Source organism: Arctopsyche grandis, unplaced genomic scaffold (assembly GCF_051622035.1).
Source record: "Arctopsyche grandis isolate Sample6627 unplaced genomic scaffold, ASM5162203v2 HiC_scaffold_40, whole genome shotgun sequence".
Taxonomy (NCBI): domain Eukaryota; kingdom Metazoa; phylum Arthropoda; class Insecta; order Trichoptera; family Hydropsychidae; genus Arctopsyche; species Arctopsyche grandis.
In genome coordinates this window covers 680,467-687,705 of record NW_027518445.1, presented here as the reverse complement: position 1 = coordinate 687,705, position 7,239 = coordinate 680,467, and positions in this window count along the sequence as shown.

The following is a 7,239-nucleotide window of genomic DNA, read 5'->3' as shown; positions in this document are numbered from 1 at the left end:
CTTACCTCACAATACCTAACCCAACTTAACCTAACCATCACTGAAGTCAGAGAATTCAACATTGCCAAAATATCCACAAAAAGTTCATACCCCACCAAACCTCACCCATCTGAACCTAACCATCACTGAAATCGAAGAAATGGACATTGCCAAAATATCCACAAAACGTGCTTACCTCACTATACCTTATCCAACCTAACCTAACCATCACCGAAGTCAGAGAATTCGACATTGCCAAAATATCCACAAAGAGTTCTTATCCTACCAAACCTCACTTATCTGAACCTAACCATCACCGAAATCAAAGAATTGGACAATGATAAAATATCCACAAAACGTGCTTACCTCACAATACCTAACCCAACTTAACCTAACCATCACTGAAGTCAGAGAATTCAACATTGCCAAAATATCCACAAAAAGTTCATACCCCACCAAACCTCACCCATCTGAACCTAACCATCACCGAAATCAAAGAATTAGGCTTGACAAAATATCCACAAAACGTGCTTACCTCACATTACCTAACCCAACCTAACTTAACCATCACCGAAGTCAGAGAATTCGACATTGCCAAAATATCCACAAAAAGTTCTTATCCTACAAAACCTCACCCATTTGAACCTAACCATCACCGAAATCAAAGAATTGGATATTGATAAATAATCCTCAAAACGTGCTTACCTCACAATACCTAACCCAACCTAACCTAACCATCACCGAAGTCAGAGAATTCGACATTGCCAAAATATCCACAAAAAGTTCTTATCCTACCAAACCTCACCCTTCTGAGCCTAACCATCAACGAAATTAAAGAATTAGACATTGCCAAAATATCTACAAAACATGCTAACCTCACAGTACCTAACCCAACCTAACCTAACCATCACCGAAGTCAGAGAATTCGACAATGCCAAAATATCCACAAAAAGTTATTATCCTACAAAACCTCACCCATCTGAACCTAACCATCACCGAAATTAAAGAATTAGGCTTGCCAAAATATCCACAAAACGTGCTTACCTCACAATACTTAACCCAACCTAACCTAACCATCACCGAAGTTAGAGAATTCGACATTGCCAAAATATCCACAAAAAGTTCTAATCCTACCAAACCTCACTTATCTGAACCTAACCGACACCGAAATCAAAGAATTAGACAATGATAAAATATCCAAAAAACGTGCTTACTTCACAATACCTAACCCAACCTAACCTAACCATCACCGAAGTCAGAGAATTCGACATTGCCAAAATATCCACAAAAAGTTCTTATCCTACCAAACCTTACCCATCTGAACCTAACCATCACCGAAATCAAAGAATTGGACATTAATAAAATATCCACAAAACGTGCCTATCTCACAATATCTTATCCAACCTAACCTAACCATCACCGAAGTCAGAGAATTCGACATTGCCAAAATATCCACAAAAAGTTCTTATCCTACAGAACCTCACCCATCTGAACCTAACCATCACCGAAATCAAAGAATTGGACATTGCGAAAATATACACAAAACGTGCTTACTTCACAATACCTAAACCAACCTAACCTAACCATCACCGAAGTCAGAGAATTCGACATTGCCAAAATATCCACAAAAAGTTTTTATCCTACCAAATTTCACCCATCTGAACCTAACCATCACCGAAATCAAAGAATTGGACATTGCCAAAATATCCACAAAACGTGCTTACCTCACTATACCTAACCCAACCTAACCTAACCATCACCGAAGTCAGAGAATTCGACAATGCCAAAATATCCACAAAAAGTTCTTATCCTACCAAACCTCACCCATCTGAACCTAACCATCACCGAAATCAAAGAATTAGGCTTGACAAAATATCCACAAAACGTGCTTACCTCACAATACCTAACCCAACCTAACCTAACCATCACCGAAGTCAGAGAATTCGACATTGCCAAAATATCCACAAAAAGTTTTTATCCTACCAAATTTCACCCATCTGAACCTAACCATCACCGAAATCAAAGAATTGGACATTGCCAAAATATCCACAAAACGTGCTTACCTCACTATACCTTATCCAACCTAACCTAACCATCACCGAAGTCAGAGAATTCGACATTGCCAAAATATCCACAAAAAGTTCTTATCCTACAGAACCTCACCCATCTGAACCTAACCATCACCGAAATCAAAGAATTGGACATTGCGAAAATATCCACAAAACGTGCTTACCTCACAATACCTAAACCAACCTAACCTAATCATCACCGAAGTCAGAGAATTCGACATTGCCAAAATATCCACAAAGAGTTCTTATCCTACCAAACCTCACTTATCTGAACCTAACCATCACCGAAATCAAAGAATTGGACAATAATAAAATATCCACAAAACGTGCTTACCTCACAATACCTAACCCAACTTAACCTAACCATCACTGAAGTCAGAGAATTCAACATTGCCAAAATATCCACAAAAAGTTCATACCCCACCAAACCTCACCCATCTGAACCTAACCATCACTGAAATCGAAGAAATAAACATTGCCAAAAAATCCACAAAACGTGCTTACTTCACTATACCTTATCCAACCTAACCTAACCATCACCGAAGTCAGAGAATTCGACATTGCCAAAATATCCACAAAAAGTTCTTATCCTACAAAACCTCACCCATCTGAACCTAACCATCACCGAAATCAAAGAATTGGACATTGATAAATAATCCACAAAACGTGCTTACCTCACAATACCTAACCCAACCTAACCAAACCATCACCGAAGTCAGAGAATTCGACATTGCCAAAATCTCCACAAAAAGTTCTTATCCTACAAAACCTCACCCATCTGAACCTAACCATCACCGAAATCAAAAAATTGGACATTGATAAATAATCCACAAAACGTGCTTACCTCACAATACCTAACCCAACCTAACCTCACCATCACCGAAGTCAGAGAATTCGACATTGCCAAAATATCCACAAAAAGTTCTTATCCTACCAAAGCTCACCCATCTGAACCTAACCATCACCGAAATCAAAGAATTGAACATTGCCAAAATATCCACAAAACGTGCTTTCCTCACAATACCTAACCCAACCTAACCTAACCATCACCGAAGTCAGAGAATCCAACATTGCCAAAATATCCAAAAAAAGTTAATACCCCACCAAACCTCACCCATCTGAACCTAACCATCACCGAAATCGAAGTAATGGACATTGCCAAAATATCCACAAAACAAACTTTTCTCACTATACCTTATCCAACCTAACCTAACCATCACCGAAGTCAGAGAGTTCGACATTGCCAAAATATCCACAAAAAGTTCTTATCCTACCAAACCTCACTTATCTGAACCTAACCATCACCGAAATCAAAGAATTGGACAATGATAAAATATCCACAAAACGGGCTTACCTCACAATACCTAACCCAACCTAACCTAACCATCACCGAAGTCAGAGAATTTCACATTGCCAAAATATCCACAAAAAGTTCTTATCCTACAAAACCTCACCCATCTGAACCTAAACATCACCGAAATCAAAGAATTGGACAATGCCAAAATATCCACAAAACGTGCTTCCCTCACAATACCTAACCCAACCTAACCTAACCATCACCGAAGTCAGAGAATTCGACAATGCCAAAATATCCACAAAAAGTTCTTATCCTACCAAACCTCACCCATCTGAACCTAACCATCACCGAAATCAAAGAATTAGGCTTGACAAAATATCCACAAAACGTGGTAACCTCACACAACCTAACCCAACCTAACCTAACCATCACCGAAGTCAGAGAATTTGACATTGCCAAAATATCCACAAAAAGTTCTTATCCTACAAAACCTCACCCATCTGAACCTAACCATCACCGAAATCAAAGAATTGGATATTGATAAATAATCCTCAAAACGTGCTTACCTCACAATACCTAACCCAACCTAACCTTACCATCACCGAAGTCAGAGAATTCGACATTGCCAAAATATCCACAAAAAGTTCTTATCCTACCAAACCTCACCCATCTGAACCTAACCATCACCGAAATCAAAGAATTAGGCTTGACAAAATATCCAGAAAACGTGCTTACCTCACAATACCTAACCCAACCTAACCTAACCATCACCGAAGTCAGAGAATTCGACATTGCCAAAATATCCACAAAAAGTTCTTATTTTACCAAACCTTACCCATCTGAACCTAACCATCACCGAAATCAAAGAATTGGACATTAATAAAATATCCACAAAACGTGCCTATCTCACAATATCTTATCCAACCTAACCTTACCATCACCGAAGTCAGAGAATTCGACATTGCCAAAATATCCACAAAAAGTTCTTATCCTACAGAACCTCACCCATCTGAACCTAATATCACCGAAATCAAAGAATTGGACATTGCGAAAATATCCACAAAACGTGCTTACTTCACAATACCTAAACCAACCTAACCTAACCATCACCGAAGTCAGAGAATTCGACATTGCCAAAATATCCACAAAAAGTTTTTATCCTACCAAATTTCACCCATCTGAACCTAACCATCACCGAAATCAAAGAATTGGACATTGCCAAAATATCCACAAAACGTGCTTACCTCACTATACCTAACCCAACCTAACCTAACCATCACCGAAGTCAGAGAATTCGACAATGCCAAAATATCCACAAAAAGTTCTTATCCTACCAAACCTCACCCATCTGAACCTAACCATCACCGAAATCAAAGAATTAGGCTTGACAAAATATCCACAAAACGTGCTTACCTCACAATACCTAACCCAACCTAACCTCACCATCACCGAAGTCAGAGAATTCGACATTGCCAAAATATCCACAAAAAGTTTTTATCCTACCAAATTTCACCCATCTGAACCTAACCATCACCGAAATCAAAGAATTGGACATTGCCAAAATATCCACAAAACGTGCTTACCTCACTATACCTTATCCAACCTAACCTAACCATCACCGAAGTCAGAGAATTCGACATTGCCAAAATATCCACAAAAAGTTCTTATCCTACAGAACCTCACCCATCTGAACCTAACCATCACCGAAATCAAAGAATTGGACATTGCGAAAATATCCACAAAACGTGCTTACCTCACAATACCTAAACCAACCTAACCTAATCATCACCGAAGTCAGAGAATTCGACATTGCCAAAATATCCACAAAGAGTTCTTATCCTACCAAACCTCACTTATCTGAACCTAACCATCACCGAAATCAAAGAATTGGACAATAATAAAATATCCACAAAACGTGCTTACCTCACAATACCTAACCCAACTTAACCTAACCATCACTGAAGTCAGAGAATTCAACATTGCCAAAATATCCACAAAAAGTTCATACCCCACCAAACCTCACCCATCTGAACCTAACCATCACTGAAATCGAAGAAATGGACATTGCCAAAATATCCACAAAACGTGCTTACCTCACTATACCTTATCCAACCTAACCTAACCATCACCGAAGTCAGAGAATTCGACATTGCCAAAATATCCACAAAAAGTTCTTATCCTACAAAACCTCACCCATCTGAACCTAACCATCACCGAAATCAAAGAATTGGACATTGATAAATAATCCACAAAACGTGCTTACCTCACAATACCTAACCTAACCTAACCTAACCATCACCGAAGTCAGAGAATTCGACATTGCCAAAATCTCCACAAAAAGTTCTTATCCTACAAAACCTCACCCATCTGAACCTAACCATCACCGAAATCAAAAAATTGGACATTGATAAATAATCCACAAAACGTGCTTACCTCACAATACCTAACCCAACCTAACCTCACCATCACCGAAGTCAGAGAATTCGACATTGCCAAAATATCCACAAAAAGTTCTTATCCTACCAAACCTCACCCATCTGAACCTAACCATCACCGAAATCAAAGAATTAAACATTGCCAAAATATCCACAAAACGTGCTTACCTCACAATACCTAACCCAACGTAACCTAACCATCACCGAAGTCAGAGAATCCAACATTGCCAAAATATCCAAAAAAAGTTAATACCCCACCAAACCTCACCCATCTGAACCTAACCATCACCGAAATCAAAGAATTGGATATTGATAAATAATCCACAAAACGTGTTTACCTCACAATACCTAACCCAACCTAACCTAACCATCACCGAAGTCAGAGAATTCGACATTGCCAAAATATCCACAAAAAGTTCTTGTCCTACCAAACCTCACCCATCTGAACCTAACCATCACCGAAATTAAAGACTTGGACATAGCGAAAATATCCACAAAATGTGCTTACCTCACAATACCTAACCCAACCTAACCTAACCATCACCGAAGTCAGAGAATTTGACATTGCCAAAATATCCACAAAAAGTTCTTATCCTACCAAACCTCACCCATATGAACCTAACCTTCACCGAAATCAAAGAATTCGACATTGCCAAAATATCCACAAAACGTGCTTACCTCACAATACAAAACCTAACCTCACCTAACCATCACCGAAGTCAGAGAATTCGACATTGCCAAAATATCCACAAAAAGTTCTTATCCTACCAAACCTCACCAATCTGAGCCTAACCATCAACGAAATTAAAGAATTAGACATTTCCAAAATATCTACAAAACATGCTTACCTCAAAGTACCTAACCCAACCTAACCTAACCATCACCGAAGTCAGAGAATTCGACAATGCCAAAATATCCACAAAAAGTTCTTATCCTACCAAACCTCACCCATCTAAACCTAACCATCACCGAAATCAAAGAATTAGGCTTGACAAAATATCCACAAAACGTGCTTACCTCACAATACCTAACCCAACCTAACCTAACCATCACCGAAGTCAGAGAATTCGACAATGCCAAAATATCCACAAAAAGTTCTTATCCTACCAAACCTCACCCATCTGAACCTAACCATCACCGAAATCAAAGAATTAGGCTTGACAAAATATCCACAAAACGTGCTTACCTCACAATACCTAACCCAACCTAACCTAACCATCACCGAAGTCAGAGAATTCGACATTGCCAAAATATCCACAAAAAGTTCTTATCCTACAAAACCTCACCCATCTGAACCTAACCATCACCGAAATCAAAGAATTGGATATTGATAAATAATCCACAAAACGTGCTTACCTCACAATACCTAACCCAACCTAACCTAACCATCACCGAAGTCAGAGAATTCGACATTGCCAAAATCTCCACAAAAAGTTCTTATCCTACAAAACCTCACCCA